An 18778-nucleotide genomic window follows, 5' to 3' on the forward strand; every position below is an offset into this window, starting at 1 on the left:
GGAGAGGAGATAATGGCTTCAATTCAAAAGAGAGCTTGTAGAAGTGGGAATTTAAAGACTGGGATCAAGGGATAGGGAAGCTTGAGCAATAGAGAATCACAATAGCATTAAGGGAGATAAGAGGCATAACAACAATGTTGCTAACACAGCAAAGGTTACTTGTTACCTAGAAAACAGGGAGATAAGAAAGAAAGCTAAACTGACTTAATAGCATTCTTCGTTAAAAACTAGATTTTACTAGGGAATACAGAGTTGAGCCCGAAAACGGGTTCTGAGTGAAGCCAGAATAGAATATGGCCAGGCAAAAAGCATGAAGACCCCTTTCCTCTCCAACAAACCCTTTTTTTCTAAAAAGTTCCTGCCTGCTTTCTGATTCTGTTTCCAGCTGCTTGCAGCCCTCATATAGGTCAAAGCATTTCAAAGCCCTAGTCCTCACGTGTAAACAAACACTGATAGCATCTATCCAACAAGGTTCTTCTATGGATTTAGGGAGGATGTGTGTTTTAAAAATACCTTACGACCTTTAAAATGCCTTATCCTTTCAGATAAAGCTCAAAATCCTCAAATAGGGCATGTGGATGTTATCTCGGTGGTAGAGTTCTTACCTAGCTTGCCTGACGTTCTGGCTTAGAGCAAGTACGACCAGGAAGGGGGGGGGGGGGAGAGAGAGAGAGAGAGAGAGAGAGAGAGAGAGAGAGAGAGAGAGAGAGAGAGAGAGAGAGAGAGAGAGAGAATGCTTTATATAAAGACAGACAAATTGTGTGCTTTTCACCTCCAGTTCAAACTCCCCCACACTCCCCAGCTCTGTACTGCAGCCTGTTTTCACTTCCTCAAAAGTAGCCCCCCCACCCCATCCACTTTTTCTCACAATTACATTAACGCAGTCCCTGATAGTCAGCATTTTAATGTTTTTGAAAGGGGGGATCAAATATTACTGACCCTCACTAACTCTCAACACTATATATATATATATATATATATATATATATATATATATATATATATATTAGTGTTATCTGTGGGGTTTTGTTTTCCATGTCTCTTAATGGTATAGTCACCCTGGAGACCACTGAGGACACCAGAGCTCTGTTGAAACCCATGAAGCAAGAGCTGTTTCCTCCTGGTCAAAAGAATGGCAGCTGCACCTGACCCTGGCTGGAGACCTGACTTTTGACCTGCTCCTAAGGTTGGAACATTCCATCCCATTGTCTCCTCCCTTAGGAGTCAGTGGAGCAAGGCCTGCCTATTATCTGGTCAAAGGACCATCCCTGGGACAACAGCATGCCAAGGCGATGGGAGGAATAATTACCCTCTTAGTGAGATAAGGTGCTTTTCCTCCCCAGAAATCTCAGCTCCTGCAGAGCCCTGCCATGGGATTTAGCTGCTTTTCTGAGTTAGGAGGTTTTCTTTCTTCTTACTTTTCACGCAGTGCCAAAAGCCTAAGCATGCATTCTCTCAATGTGGGATTTTCCCCTGTTTCTCTGAAACTATCATCATTTTTTTCCTGTAGCTGAGTTCTGCCATGGGCTGTTGCTGACCTCCATTCCTGAATAGGTCCCCGTAACTTTAGTGGCATGGCTTTCTCTGTCTGTCTCCTCTATATCTTTCCTCCTAGAAGCTACCAACCCCGCCTGCCCTATTTTCACTCCGACTTTAAGATAATTGTCCTTGGACGCCAGAATTCACTTTGAAACCTTTTTATTAACAAGACTGAGAACTCAAAGAAAAAAATCCCAATTTCCCTGGTACCAAATGGGGCACAACATGGAGTTCTCCAAATTTTCTGGTAGCATCAATAAAGTGAGAATCTCACCATTTTCATTTAATAAATGCAATGTATTAAAGCAGTTGGGACAACTGCTACATCTATAAGATTGAACCAGTCTCTTGGATCCAGATTTCACGTATGAACTAAAATGATTGCCTATAGGCTTAATCCTGCTTCCAAACCAGACTACCAAATCTATCATTTTGGCCCTTCCTACCTCAACGATACTGTATTCACTTCCAATTCAACTTGCCTTGGACATATTAAACATTTTTCTTTTATTTGCTTTATGCCACCATCCGAACCCACTTTGGAGAAGCTCCTACCGTAGGAGTGCAGCGGCTGAAGCTGAAATGACAAAAACTATTCAGTTGCCTGGCTTTCACACTTGACAGGGTGGTCAGTGAATAAAGAAAGGACAGACACAAAGACACACTTAGAGAAAAGCCGGGATCAGGGAGGGCATGTGCTCTGACGGAAATGCACGGCATCCTGGAGAGCTGGGGCATTTATTATCTACCTCTGAACAAGGAGCAGGCTTACTGTATACTGCTTGTGTACTGGAGGAGTCCAGTCAGTTAATCTAAGTAGATGGCCTCTGTTGGTGAACAGTTTAAGGTTGTAGTCATCCAAGAAGGGGAAGCTGTGGTTGGTAATTTCTGTAAACACTAATTTTAGTTAAAGGTCAATCGCTCTCAGCCATCTGTACTAGAACCAGAGGATTTCCAAGCATCTAAGCCTGACTTGCTGAAGGCCTGGCTACTCCCCTGGGTCTGAAGCATGGAGGTTCTTGACATGGCCACTACCATTTTAACAGTACACATCCTCTCAGGACTTCCTTCGCTCCCCACAGATTTGTTCACTTAATCATGAGTACCACCAGAGAGATGATGACTTAGAAAAGCTTCAGGTGCAGGAATGGAGTGGAGGGGGCTAAGCTCTTTGGATGGTAGCGAGGGGCATGGGTGTCGTGGCATCTGACTTTCATTATTAGATCTGAGGTGCCCGTGCTTGACAAGTATAGCCCCACTGTCCCCTTTTGATCACTTCTATAGGCTATTAAACAGTCTGTGAATAGCATCGTGGCCAGTTATAGACCTCCCTGTACTAATTATCCAACTGTAGTCTCTCTCCGTGGATTTCTAGACCTAGATCCCCAGAAGTCCTTTGAGCTACCAAATATCCTCTAGCAAATTTATTTTCTACTTGAATCAGCTATTTCTACTTAAAAAGCAATGGCTGTTTTGTGTCGCTCAGTACTAAAGCTCTTTGAAACAGACTTCTTCCTTCTCAAAAATGACCTTCTGACTTGTCACCTTGTTTCCCGATGTTAGTTATCATTTCTGTATATTTTAAAAATATTTTGCATTTGATGGTTCATAAATCTTTAATCTGTACAATCGAGGGTGGTTAATTTGGATAGTTGGGTGCACAAATACTGAATCAATATCATGATGTAAAAATCTGACTACAGATTTTATATTAATTAACATAAAGGGTTCGAAGGCATGTTTTTCTGTGGAAGTGGGAAGTGTTTAAGATAAGTACCTCACTATCACATCACAAAAGCAGCTCTTCCTTCCCAAGAATCAAGGCTTGGGAGTCTATGAGGAAGAGGAGGTGGAAAGATTATAAAGCAGAGATAATAAAGTGTCTTCCAGATGTAGCGATACTGATGTACTGATAAACTGACAAAAACTGTGGCAGCACTCACAGACCCACACGGGTACAAGCCAGACAGGGTCTCAGCACAGAGATGGGGAAATGGACATCAAGTCCCACCCCTAACCAAGAAGCTATTTGCTTTTGGTACCTACTGGCAGAAGGAAGATCAGTGTACCAGTGTTTGGCAGTGGAGTGTCACTGGATACATCAACCACATTCCCAATAGCAGGCCAACACCAAACAAACTCATGGAGTTTTTTTTTTCTTTCTTATTTATTAGTGTTTTGCCTGTTTGCTTTGATTTTTGTTTGGAGGTTATTATAGTATGTGTGGAGGAATGTTCTTTGATTTGCTGTTATTTTGTTGAGAGGTGAGATAAAGAACCAACATTGGATTGGGTAGGTAGGGAGACTCTAGAATGACTTGAAAGGGGGGGGAAATGTGATTGAAATATACTGAATAAAAAATATTTTTAAAAATCATAAAATAAACATTTACATATCAAGCAAATTCGTTTCTTAAAAACTGCTTTTAAATCATCTGCCAGCACCATGACTGCTTTCAGAATAATTCCATGCATCTAGACAACTTTTAGGACTTCCACAAAGTCCTGTTTGAGCAATGTTTCACGTCTCCTTTCGGATAAGAATTTGTGTATAGCCTCTGTCTGAGGCTTGCTCTCATTACAAGGTACCACATACCAGTGAGGGAAGTGACAGCATACATTTATTTTTATTTTTATTTTTTTAAGTGAATGTCAAAGGTTTTGGATTTCATACGGCTCACTTGGTGTTTCTTAATCATCTCCCTGTTTTCTTTTGAAGATCATCTATATTGATCTTATTAAAAATTACCAGAGTATTTAGTAATTATGAAGGACTACATAAAATTTATTTCTCTTTAAAAAAAAAAAAAAACGCAGAGGGCAATGAGGTACCTCTATCTAAGGTGTCTGTTTCCAAGCCCAATGACCTCAGTCCATCCCCAAAACCCACAAGTGGAGGGAGAAGATTATATCCTGCAATTTCTCCCCCGACCTCCAAGCATATGCCAGTACCCAAGCCCCTGACATCTGGCACTTCTACAGCCAAACACCTGGACATGAGACAGTCGCTTGGGAATCTTTTCAGTGTCATGAGATCCGGGAGATGGTTATTGATGACAGTGTAATGATCCTAACAGCTGGAGCAGATGTTCTCTGACACATGCTTCTTTGCAGGCACAGTCCATGTGCTCCATGCCAAGAAGTTCACCCAGAGGAGTTAATTCAGATAAACAGCACCTGTTACATATAGAACCATGTTAATAAAAAAATAAGAAAGGGCAGAGAGAACAGCCCCTGTGTCACAGGAAGAATGGCTGTTTCCCTCATATATTCCAATCCTGTGTGGAGGGTACCAGCAATGGATCCTTTATCAATCCTTCCTTGCAGTCTCTGTTGTTTTTCTTCCTTTTAGTTCTTCAGTCTGGACCTAAGGCTAAAGTCTGGGTTTCCAAAAGGTAGTAGCATCATCCTATTTCCATTACAAAGTGCTTTCATCTATATTATGTAACCTTTATAAAAATCTAGTGCTATAAATAGCTTCACTGGTTTACAAATAAAGTGTCTGAGATCCAGTGGAACTACATGGCTTCAGATCCTTATAATTAACCATCGCAGAGCAGGGATTTAATGCTGTTTCATGGTTTCTGTTTTGGATCCCCACTGGGGAGCAATCTTATCAACAGTGTTCACAGTAAGTAGGAAAGGAGTGCTACTCTGGAAAACACTTCAGAACCATCAGGAAGAATTTAAACTACATATCTACCCCAGTTGTCCTCTCTGTAACAAGTCCTAGGTGCTCTAAAATGATCCTAGTAAGCAAAGTCTCGGAACCCAGATTTAAGGATTACATTCAGATGTTCGAGGCTCATTTTACTAGATATGTTTTACTTCAGTTTTTAAGTTTTATCTCAGTGTACTCCATGTACTAGAAAGTCCATCTCCTAAGACTTTATCTGTTTGCACAATGAAAATACTAACAGTGTTAGTATCACGGGGTCCTGCAAAGCGATATCAAGTAATGCACGTGAGGACTGGAGGACAGTGCCCGAAGGTCCCCACCAACCATCACTTTCTGTTATGTGGTTTAAGAAGGAAAGATAGGCTTTCTTAAGTAAGGTCTGTAGACGTATAAAGAAGAAGTTACTTCCTGCTTCCATTTAGGCATGAATATCAGACAGAGGGAGAAATGGGTAAGAGTGAAAGAGGAAGGACAACTGTCCTGAGAAAATGTCTGTTGCAGTTGTTTTGGATTTGTTTGGTGTTTTGAGACAGGGTCTAAGGTGCAAGAGGCTGGGCTTAAACTCTATAAGGGGCTAAGGATGGCATTGAACTTCTGATTCTTCTGCCTCTGCCCTCAGGGCTAGGATTCCAGGTTTTCTACAGTCATACTGAGTTTATGCAGGACAGCGGATCAAACCCAGGGCTTTTATGCATGCTAGGCAAGCACTCTACCAAGAGCTAACTCTTCAAGCTCTCCATTTTGTTTTCTATAGAAATCAATCGCGCAGCTTTAATTTCTATCACTTCTCATACTTTGAAGATCAGCCCCTTAACACCCAGAATTCAGCAAAGGAAGGGAAGGTGACTATAGTTACTAACAATATCCTGGATTTAGGTCCTCTCTCTATCTCTATCTGTCTCTGTTTCTCTCTCTCTCTCTCTCTCTCTCTCTCTCTCTCTCTCTCTCTCTCTCTCTCTCTCTCTGACTGACTGAACTATTTCAAAAGGAGTATTTCATCAAGTTCAGAAATCCTTTATTCTTACAGTATGTTGCTCCAGATCTTAACAGTATTTTAATTTGACTTGTTAAATTCTTCATTTCAATAATTTCTACTGAGATTTTTTTTTTCTCCTAAAACCTCACTCCACTCATTCAAACCCTGTATGAATTGCCTTCCTTATCTTTTGTGAGTGTATACTGTTTTGGCCTGCATGCATGACTATGCACCACCTCAGTGCCTGGTGGCTGTGGATGGCAGAAGAGAGCAATGGATCACATGGAACTGGAGTTGTAGACCACTGTGGTCCACTGAGAATTGAACCTGGGTCCTGTGGTTCAATTCCCCCTGGGCCATCTTCCCAGCTTTATTTTTCTAGTTTTGTCTGTTTGTGTTTATAACTGCTTATTTGCATTCTTTTAGATCTCATTGAGATCTCAGTTGGGCTTTTTATTTGGTCATTATTGGTTTATTAACTTATCATGTGAGTGCAGGTGTGTGGACAGCTGGTGGAGTTAGTATTCTCTCTCCACCACGTGAGCTTCAGGGGTCAAACTAAGATCATCAGCCTTGGCGTCAAGTCCCTTTACTCACTGAGCCACATCACTCAGCCTTGATTTAGTTACTTAATCAATATCTTGCTTTGTCACCCAGGATGGTTTCAAACTTGCTTTGTATCACAGTCTGGCCTTGCCAGCCTGCCACTGCAGCCTGCTAGTCTGACAGGTGTGCCCCACCTCGTCCAGCAGGTACATTCTTCACCACTCAGTCCATCCATCCATTTCAGCGTCTTTGTAATACATCACTAGAGAATTACGTTATTTTGAAGGCATCATTTTTAAAAACTGTTTTTCTCGAGACATGCTGAGATTTGTTCAATGCCTTATCACTTACGGTGTGGCCTGCTTAGTAAGCAGCTTTGTCTTGAAGATAGGACTTCCTCAGTATGTCTTGCAATGTTGGTTTTAATTTGTTCTGGACACTACAGCATAGTCTCTTAATAGTGTGTTTGGCTGTGATTAATGATCCTGGGCATGGCACTTACTATGACAGGATCAGAAAGACCCCTCATCCTTGCTGTCTTTAGCAATTTCAACAGATGTGCTGCAAATGGCAATGGACAGGTTTGTTCTCTGTGTAGCCCATTCCTAACATAGCAGTGGTAGACCGACAGAATTCACTCGAATATTGTTTTATTTATGTATATGTCTACGTATACGTCTGTGAATGCGTGTGAACTAGAATGTACAGTAGAAGACGGCATTGGATTCCCAAGAACTGGAGTTATATAGGCAGTTGTGAGCTACCCAGCTTGAGTGCTAAGAACTAAATTGATCCTCTGTGAGAGCAAGGCATGAACATAGGCTGAGCACTCCAGCCACTTCACAGGCATGCTTGATGCTCCCAGCAGGGTCTCTGGCATAGGCAGAACTGGTCACCTGAAGGGTTCCAAGAAGGCATGACATAGGCCAGTAGGTATGGGGAAAAAAGGTGGCAGAAACTTCAGGGCCCCTTTCTGTGTCCCAGGCCCAGGCAAGGCAGCCATGTATTGTTAGACAAAGTGTAAACAGAGCTGGCATGGGAAGTATATATGGATAGCTGCAAGAACTGTGGTTTTCTAAGGGAACACAATGTGCTCATAAGTTTAAGTGGCAAGCCAAACATCCCAGCTAGCATAGAAGAGTGAAGAGGCACAGCATTAGCTGCAGGCAGTAGAGCGCAACTTCCAAAAATAGGATGCTCTCCCCAACAGAGAAAAGCTGAGGGCTTTGGTAGGAATTCCTATAGGAGAGGGGCCCTTCGGGCTGGTAAGTTCCGGTTTCAGATACATGTGTGTGAGCATGAATTCTGAGGGTCATAATTCAAGATGTGGCAGAAAGGAACACTCCCGTAGTCATTAGAGCAATTAGTACTTGCTGGCCACCTCTGGCTTCTGCCATCCGTTATGGCCAACTGCAATGGGCAAGAGGAGAGACAGCAAAACGTGAGGCAACCAGAATTTTGGACAACAGGCAACAGACCCCAGCAGATTAACCCTTTTCCCAAACCTCGCCCTGAGCAGTGCTAGCATGCTTAGTCATGACCAAGCAAAAAGGCACCCTTGACACACTCGACCAGAACCTCTGTGCTTTTATGGCCAATAACAAGTTTCATTGCTGTTCTCTTCTTCGTCAGGGCCTGCTCAGGAGTGGAATTGATGCCAGACCTGTGTAAAGTTCGTTTAGGCCGTAAGTGGTTCTCCACCTTCCTAATGTTCCAACTCTTTAATACAGTTCCTCATGTTGTGGTGACAACCACCATGAAATTATTTCGTTGCTACTTCATAACTGTAACTTTGCTACTGTTATGAATTGCAATGTAAATATCTAATTTTTGATCTGTTTGAAAGGTTGAGAACCACTGCCCTAGGGGGTTCCCTTTGGCTATAAACAGGAGGGTTGAGGAAAAGGCTGGAGTTTCAGAATTGTCAAGTCCCATTTAGCAGGGCAGCTGGAGTCATGCTGTGCCTTGATTACCCTCTCAGTAATTGGTTCATGAGTGCAGCACAAGGAGGAGGGTGGTGACATTAACTCGGGATGGCAACCTTTGGACCTGGCATTTGCAAGAATCTCCATTGAAGCTGCTGGCACCACTGGTCTATGAAGGCACCCTCCCTGATGTCTTGGACCTTGAGTATGGCACCGTTTCTCTCCTAGTTGCTATGACTACCCTTTTTATTGCAGGGCACCCATGGGGATTGAGTCATAGTTATTCATCTGTACCATGTTGCCTTCATAAGTTTGTTTCCCCCGGTTCAGTGCAGTAGAATAATTGCGAGTCCCAAAGATGAAAATACACGGCACTTTCTGACCCTGAGAACATCTTGGTGGTGACAACGGCTGTTTCCAGAGTAAGTGCCTGGCTATGACACTTTGTCAGGTCACTGAGAGACGATGTGAGAACCTTTTTCAAAGCAAGGCTCTCGTGCAGATTTTCAGTTACTTACCTTGGTGGGCTGCAAATCTGTGAGGACCGAGAAACCAACACCTAGGATCTGCCCAGGGTATGGAGACACTGCTGCAACCTCTGGGCCTTTGTTTTCCAGTTACCTCAGGTTTCTGAATCCTACAAGATTCCTGCCTCTCTTGGACATTTCTGGTATTTTCCTACTGCCACGCCCTTCAAAATGCTTCTTCTTCTTTTTTTTAATGGGAGAGGTAAGTGGTAGGCACCTCCATTCAATTGTCTTATACCTATAACCTTAGAAGATAGGTAGTCCAGAGTTAAATCCGGGTGTAAGAACTCTTCTATATCTAAATTTAGATCATAGGCCATTGGCTTTCTAATATTTTTTTTAAAGTAAATATTTATAAGCCTGGTTTCCTATATGTGTATCACATGTGTTCAGTGTCCATGATGTTGAACCTGGGACCTTTGTAAGAGCAGCAAGAACTGAATATTTGATTGATTTCTCCAGTTCAGCTTTTTAATCCTTTACTGAAGGATTAAGTAAAGACTGTCACACTTACAGACTGGGGCAGGAAGGGTAATGATAAAATGATAAAGGGAAGAAGATAAAATGATTACTGGAAATCAATTTTTAGGTTTTAAGAAATGTTACCTAACAATGTGAAATGATATGACAGGCCTGTACAGGGTCGGTTTCAACACTCACTTTGAGTTAGAAATGAAGTGAATCCATGGTATTATCACTATCCACCCAAATTTAACACCAGCATTCACCAGTCGTATTAATTGTATACTACCAGCATCACCAGTGATGCGAAATGCTTTTTTTCTTTTTCCCTTCCTTCCTTCTTTCCTTCCTTCCTTCCTTCCTTCCTTCCTTCCTTTCTTTCTATTTTCATTTTAATAGGTTTATTTAGTACAAAAGGACAGAGAGATAATAACGTTTACCGTTAAGGACCAAGACAGAAAGTCTGCAAAAGCTCTATACAAATGTGGGTGAGACGGCAAGGAGATAGATAGCACATGGCATTATTCTGAGTGACCTCCAGCTCTTCCTTCTAACACCGGAACTGAGGACGCACAGACATCTCTTCACATAACGGCTCTGACAGAAAGCAAATGTGACTCAGTTTATCAGCTCCTACAAGGCAGGCAGAGCAAGAGGCGATTTCACCCAGTACTGGGAGGTTCCACCATATAGAATGGATGTTGACAGTGGTCAGTTCTGCAGCGGAGGCTGTTTCCTAGCGCTGGGTTCCTATGTCCTGGGCTTCTCTTGATTCTCAATGATAAGCTTGTCAGTTGAGTACCGTTGGCCAATATGAACCTGTCTGCGGTTTGGTTCAAGGTCTCTTTCGGCTTTATTCATCAAGGGCTTGAATTTCTACGGGGCCTTTTACATTCTGATTTTCTCAGAAGGGATCTCTTATTCTCCTGACAGCATACATTCCGTAATTGTAGGCGCTGAAATGCTTGCTCTCTCTCATCATTGCCCGGTACAGTTCTAAAACTTGTGCACAGCTGGAGGCTGCCATGTTGGAAACAAACAAACAAACAAACAAACAAACAAACAAACAAAAACTAATAACAAAACCAACAGGTCCTTCTTCGTAGAGGTCCCGAGTTTAACCAAACCCAAATGTCAAACTTTGCAAAAAGCACACTAGAAGGTTGGAGCAGTGGCTCACGGTCTGGCTTGCTCCTGCATGGGAGGTGTAGTACCAGGCAGGGAAACAGGCAGCTAAGGAGAGGCACCCTGCCCTGGAGGCTCTGCATTCCTCACAGCCTGCCCCAGCAGCAGGAGGCCAAGCTGTCCAGCCCCAGGCTAGCTCCTCGGAAGGACAGTCACTGGCGCATACTGCACTCACAACCTCCTCAGCCTTCGGAACCACCTGGGGGCAGTTTCTTAAATTGAAGACTCTGAGGGAGGAAAACATTTGTTGTTTTATGTTAAAGTACTTGACGTTTCAGGTAACCCATTTCTGACTCAGGTATGTCTCATAAGCATCCTTTTGAACAGATATAATTCTTACTAAATTTGTTGATGATTTCATATATGCATAGGATACATCCTGGTTATCCACACCCCACTATCTCCTATCTCCTTCCCACACATCAAACCTCCCCTTCTTTTTCACCTTTGTGTCTTTTCCAGTTTGCTTTCTGACACACTCAGATTTACTGTTGCTCTTTGTATAATTGTGGGTTTAGACCTGATCGTAGCAGCCTGCTAGGGCTACCCACAATCAGCAGGATACAACCAAACACAATGACTACCTTGCCTCCAGAACCCACAAGCAGCCAATAAATAGTTCAGCAGAGAGGAACAGGGTATATATATATATATATATATATATATATATATATATATATATATATATATATATTAGTTTTATTTTAGCTTTGTCATCTTCAGGCCTTTGGCCTCTTCTCTTCTTTCCAGTAATCATTCATCTACAAGCCATGGGAACAGTACTTCTGTTTTCTAGTGAAAGGTTTGTTGCAATTTCAAAAATATGACCTTTTTTTTTTGATGACTTGATCATCCCATCTATTTTCTCTTCTTTCATAAACTCATCCAAGCAGACTTGTCTTACTTGGGGTTTCCATTCCTGGGAAGAGACACCATGACCAAGGCAACTCTTATAAAGGACAACACTTAATTGAGGCTGGCTTTCAGTTTCAGAGGTTCAGTCTCTTATGATCAAGGTAGAAGCAGGACAACCTCCAGGCACTCGTGGCATGGGAAGAACAAGAGTTCTGCATCTTGATCGGAGTGCAGCCAGGAAAACAATGACTTTTCAGCATTTGGCTCCAAAGCCCATTCCCACAGTAATACATTTCCTCCAACAAGGCCATATCTTCTAACAGTACCACTTCCTATGGGCCAACCATATTCAAACCATCACATCAGTTATTGAGTAAGGGGAAAACTAAAGTAATAATGGTCATCATCATGTCTATATTCTTTTTATCTTGAAAAGGAGATCAAGAATTAACTGTAAAAGCTATTTGGAGGTCTACGGATGGATGTAAATCCTATAACAACTTCATATAGAATAGTGCCATCCCCTCAAACCTTTTTTTTCTTGATAGTTTATCTCTCAACTCAGCTTCAAGGGCTAAAGAAAAAATTACTGCCATTAGGACAGGAACAAATGAGGCATTTGCTTGTGACCATCTTCAAGAGTGCTGGGTAAATGTGGAGATTTCAGCATTTTTCGTTTTGGGGAGATTTTCCTCCCCCTCACCATCTATGTTAACCGAAACAAGAATCCTTACTGTCCTGTTGCATTTCTTGGTATATCAACCGCCCAATTCTCTCTCTGTGAGCTCACTGTTAGTATATAATATACATGTTATTGAGTTTTGTATATTGAAATTACCCTACAATTTTACTGAAAGTGTTAATAAGATCTAAGACATTTTATGGTAGAGACTATAGGACATTTCAAGTACAGATTCCTGTTGTCTGTAAATAAGGATAGCTTGACTCCTTTTTATGTCTGTCTAGTCCTATGTCGGTAGCAAGACTCTATGTGAATATAGAGGAAAAGAGGTAAGTGGGAATCCTTGTCTCTTCCTGAGATTAAAGAAAATGGTACTTTACTTATTTAGTGTAGCAATGGCTATAAGTTTGTCATATACAGCATTATTATTTGGAGGTACACTTCATCGCTTCCTAATGTGTTCAGGACTTATCATGAAGGCATGTTGAGCTTTGTCAAATACCTTCTGTGAATCTACTGAGATATTTATATCATTTATGACTTTACATTTACTTATAAGGTATATTTATTGATTTGTATATGATGCTAATCTTTTATCTCTGTTATGAAGCCTGATTGTTTGACATATGATCTTCCTAATATGTTCTTGAATTTTCTTTGCAAGTCCTTCTGAATTTTCATTTTAGTGTTTGTGTGTGTGTGTGTGTGTGTGTGTGTGTGTGTGTGTGTGTGTGTGCACGTGACTGTGCGAGTGCCTAGGGAGTTGAGAAGGAGAGTGTTGGGTACCCTGTAGATTTCTGGGAACCAAATTATGTCCCCTAGAAGAGCAAGAGGCATGTTTAACCACCACTGAAACATCTCTCTATGCCCTTATTGGCAATTTTTGCACCAGTGTTTATAAGAAAATTGGTTGGCGATTTCTTAATGTATAGTATCTTTATCCAGTTTTGCCATCAGGATAATATTCGTTTATAGAAAGACTTTGGTAGATTCTCTCCATTCAGTTTTATGGAACAAATTGATTCGTGTATTAGATCTTGCTTAAAAGTTTGATAGAAGCCATGTGTATGGCAAATACTTTTAGTCCTAGCACTCAGAAGGCAGAAGCAGGTGTGGCTATTGGTATTTGGGGCCAGCCTGGTTTACATAGAAAATCAAGTTTAGACTAGCCAGGGCTACATAGTGATATTCTGTCTCAAAAAACAAAAATAACAAACAACAGAGTTTGATAGAATTAAACAGAGAAATCTGGTTCTAGGCTTTTCTTTTTCTTTGCACAGAGGTTTAATTATAGCTTCTATCTTTATATTGTCCTAATAGGCCAGCTTATTTATATCATCTGGGTTTAACTGTGGTAGGCCTAGTGTATTTAGAAATTCATATACTTTTCATGGGTTTTTCTAGCTTTTTGATGTGTAAGGTTTGAAACAATAACCCTAGGATGTCCTGGATTTCATTGAAGTCTGTTTTAATGACACTCTTCACGTGGAATTTCCTCTTCACTTCCTCCTCTTTCTTTTTGCCAGTTTGGCTAATTTTCTCAACTTTTTCAAAAAACCACCTCTTTGGTTGACCTTGTATATTGACTTTTGTCTATTTCAATAACTTCTTCCCAAATTTGCATTATCATCATTATTATTATTATTTTCTGGCCATCTCCAGGGTTTGGGGATTAGCTTCTTCTTGTTTTCCAGAGCCTTGATGTGCATCATTAGGGTGTTTGAGATGGCTTTTCTGATATGAATGCTTATAATTTTAAACTGTCCTCTTAACACACCCCTGGCTACGTCCTGGAGGTTCTGGTAAGTTGTATTTTCCTTTTTGTTTGACAATATGAATCTTTACATTTCTTCAGATTTCTTTAATGACATACTATTGCTTCAAAATTATTCATTAAGCTTTGATTTTGGCCCATGCCATGAACAGTTTAGGAAAGGTACCATGTGCCACTTAGAAGAATATGTATATTATTTGTTGGGTAGAATATCCTGTATGTATATTTTAAGTTCAGGTGACTGATGATGTACCTTAGCCTTTCTTTAATTTTTTAAATTATAATACAATTACATTATCTCCTCTATCTCTTTCCTTCCACCAAACCCTCCCATGTAACACCCTGAGACAGACAGACAGACAGACACACACACACACAGACACACACCTTGTTCTCTTTCAAAGCATGGTCTTTTTTTCCTTCAATTGTTGCCATATATACATGTGTATACACCGGAAAACCTACAACTGCCACTTTACTAGACCAGCATAATCCCTAACTATTTTCTAAATATTTGCCTTATATTCACAGATAAATCATAGATAATAATGCTCAGTCTCTCATCAAGGAACTATTTCTTTGAAACAGATGTGAGACCTCTACAGAAAGTAACTGAAGAGCTCTGATAGGCCTGAACATGACAGACATGGCCCTGGCAAGCCTTGCCCTTTCCCATTCCCCCTGCCTTGCTAAACCATAGGTTGTGTTCCTAAAGCTGGCCACAAAGTTCTACTCCCGTATTAGCCACTTCTTCCTCTTGAGGCTGATTATCAAGGTCCAGCTAGTATTGAAGTCCAGCAATCAAAAGCTCCTTTTTGATTACTCTAATTAACATGCTCAGTCAAAGCCAACTAACTCATCCTAACACATGGTTTTCCTTTGCCCTTTATAAACTGCCATTTGCCTATGTCTGTCTCCTCTCTATTCAGAGCAGTCCTTTGTTCCTCTGGGGCAAATATTCCTTCCCCTTTTCTGTTTATTCCTTTTCTCTTCCTTTTCCTCTGTCTCCCATCTTTACCTCTTGTTCCCTACCCTTTGTCCTTCTGGGGTAAATAAATCTCCTTTGTGCTGAGAACTTAGTTTTTTTGTGTCTTAAGTTGATTCCTGTCCTTTCAATCATAATCAAAATGCAGAGTTGAGGAGCTTAAGTTTCCAAATGCCTCTGTGGGCACTGCATACATGTGTTGCACAAACACACGGAAGGATTCCCCATCCCAACAACACACACACACACACACACACACACACACACACACACACACAATTTATTTGCTCGTGTTTTTGTTTATTTATTTAGTGAGCTAAAGCATGTCTATTGGTTGTGGTTTTGTTTGGGACCTGTTTAGGATGTCATTTTGGTGAGGCCTTATAGATTTATTTTTGGTGCATAAATGTTTAAAAATGTTATATTTTCTTGTTCTTGTTTTTCCTTTATAAATAGTTAGCGCCTGTCTTTGTCTCTTTGGATTACTTGTGGTTGGAAGTGTACTTTGTCAACTATGGAGATAGCTTTGTCTGCTTGTTTATGGTCCCTGTTTGCTTGGCAATTTGATTCTATCTTCTGACACTGTGTCTTTGCTAGTGTGCTTCATCAAGGTAACAAATAGGTGGTTCTTTTAATCCAGACAGCTCTGCATCTCTTTTAATGGTTAGCTGAGGACACTTAAAGATTATTATTGAAAGGAGCTTGCTATTGTCTCAAGATCTGTTAGGTGATGTTCTAGTTTTCTGGATTATTGGTACTTCTTTTCTTTCTCCCATAGTTTTGATTGCTGTGTTAGACATAATTGATTCATTCCTGGTACTTTTTCATTTGTTCATTTTCTTCCCTAGAGTGATCCTCTGATGTGTTCTTGTAGAAGCTGTATTTCTTCCTCCTATCAACAGAGAATACCTTTCAGAATTTTTGGCAATGTTGGTTTGGTTGGTTATTATGAATTATCTGATGTAGTGTTTGTCATGAAACTTCCTTATCTGTACATCTGTTTTTAAAGATAAGTTCATTGGGCATAGCATTCTTCAGAGTATTGCTTCATACTTTCAGAGCTTGAAAGATCCTTCTGTGTTTTTCTAGCTTTTAAGATCGCTGATGAAATTTCTGAAATTATGATTCCTAGCTTTATGTATTAGTTGGTTTTTGTTCTATTACCACATTTACTATTTCATTTTCTGACATCCTGATTGTGATGTGTCAGTTTATTCTCTTGGAATATGTATTTGGGATTGCAAATGCCTCTTGTGGTTGAATGTTTATTTTATTCTCTAGGTTCAGGAATATTTTTGCTGTAATTTAACAGCGTATTCATTTTGATTTTAATCTCTACTTTTCTGTGACATTTGACAGTCTGACTCTTGAATGCATCCTAAATGTTCTGGAAATACTAATCAGGTTCTTTTAACTTTTTCCCTATGCATACCTGTTTCCTATCCCTAAAACTCATTCTCCTGCATGTCTGTTGATATTTTCTGATGCTTTTATTGATCATTTATTTCCATTAACTTTGTTTGGTTCTTGTTCAATAATGTTCCCTCCATATTTTAGACTTTATTCTCCAGTTACTGTTTAAAGTTCACTTTGGAGACTATCCTGTGAAAGGTCTTGGACAGATTTCCTCAGCTTGGGCAAGTGTTTGATTCTTCTGTATGCTCTTAATTCTTTTACAAAGCTCCTGAATTCTGTTATCAGACATTTCAGCTATTTCTGTGATTTTGGATTCCATTATAGGAGAGTTGGGAGTTTGAAAATGTTGGTAGCTGGTAGCTCTATATTGTATTTCTTTATTGTGTTTTATGAATCTGTTAAGCTGGGATTGTCTTCCAATTCTAACATCCCATTCTCCCAAATCTATTCAGTTGTATTCTGGGCATCTTAGTGAGACAGTTATGTTCATGAGTTCAGAGATGGAGACTGGTGAAGAGTGGAACTGATTCCTAGACGGGATAGCTAAGATTATCTGGTCTTGGCTAGGTGATGGCAACATGCTGATCACCAGGGAATGTAGATGGAGTCAAAACTCCAGCAGAGCCATGGATTCTGGCATTTCAAGAGCTAAAACCCTGCTGTGAACGCTAAGCACCACAGGAGACAAAGCTCTGCTCCCTCTAATGAACTAAAGTTAAACTGATTTCTACGATGATCCCTAGACCCCCACACACAAAAACATAAATCCTTTGAAAAATAATGCTCAGTTGGACATTACTTCTGTTAAATACAAATTATTAGAGTTACAAATAACAGGAATATTATCTTAACAAAGGAGCCAGGTGTGGTGACCCTGGCTTCAAAGAATTCTGAGGCTGAGGCCAGAGAATTCCTGGGAGTCTGGGGTCATCTTAGACTATACAGTTAAGGTCTCAAAACAGACACAACCCACCAAATCCAATCTCAAAACACAGTGAGCTACTGAAACTGTGAACCTGCTTTAGGACAAGGCATTCTATTTTAGGATACTACATTCAAATGAAAGCTAAAGGTAAATAAATTACTTTATGATTGTTGAAATTTGCATATTCTGTATTGTTTAGGAAACCTTGCACTACTCTCCTTCACTTCATCTATAGGGCCTAAAAGTTACTGCAATTGTTGGCTGTGGTAAAATGCCTATTCTCTGAGCATTGCACAATGCAGACTACTGCTAATACTGTAGGATATTACTGTTCACAGTGGAACATATGACTTTTCTCCATTATTACAGATGATACTGTAAAGGTGAAATGGTTAAGAATAAATTATCATTTTTACCCTTGTTATCTAACAATTTGAAACACTGACAAGAATTCGCTTTTCATTTTCTAATGAAGTGCAGGAGATTGAAGGTAGAGCCTTGTACGTATTACACACATTTTCTGTCTCTGAGCAATTTCCCTGTTCCAGACTTAAATCTATATTCCACTGACTGCTTACTGAGGGTCCCTGCTGCACTCATCTCAGACCAGTGCAGGAAGTAGAGAAGCGCTCCAGTGCATTCTTAGTCCTCTTAGAATCAGAGAATCTGTTTAGCCTGTGCTTTTCTGGAGCAGCAAGCAATGAAATTTTCTGAAGAGTGGTGCATGCGTGTGTATGCACATGCATACATGCATGCGTGAGTACTCATGTGGTCAGTGTTTAACACCTTCTGCCCTGCAATTCCTATTCTGCCCTGCGAAATAAATGAAGGATTTTAAGCAGAGCAGAAAACCTACAGATCAATAAATCATTCTTCCCTACATACAAAGATGATAGTTTTCATTCATTCACATATAAATATATATATATGTATACATATATATTCTATTATGATATATATCATAAGCTCCAAGAAAGCTAGGAACTATGATCACTCCTGCTTCCTAGCATATGGTACATGGTAAAATACAGAAAACTATTCGATTAAAAGTCTTTCATGAGAAAGATGAATACTACTACGAATGGACAGATATTCTTAACTATAACAACTGTTACCACATTTCATTTTCTTTGTGAACCAGTTATATATGGTGGACATACTTAATGAGAATGCTGTTATTTTTCATAAAGAACATGGCAACATTTGTTAATGGGAAGTTATCTGCACTCTCTGGACTGTGAGAATGAACTTATGAAATGAAGGGACATGACCAGGTGAGAAGAAAAATTCTAAAAGTCAAATT

The 18778-nt window shown here is 40.3% G+C and overlaps 1 pseudogene; it reads right to left on the bottom strand.

The window, feature by feature from the left end:
- Positions 1–10094: 10094 nt before the first annotated feature.
- On the bottom strand, positions 10095–11321 carry LOC116902958 (annotated as a pseudogene).
- Positions 11322–18778: the final 7457 nt, after the last annotated feature.

Source organism: Rattus rattus, chromosome 6, assembly GCF_011064425.1.
Source record: "Rattus rattus isolate New Zealand chromosome 6, Rrattus_CSIRO_v1, whole genome shotgun sequence".
Taxonomy (NCBI): Eukaryota; Metazoa; Chordata; class Mammalia; order Rodentia; family Muridae; genus Rattus; species Rattus rattus.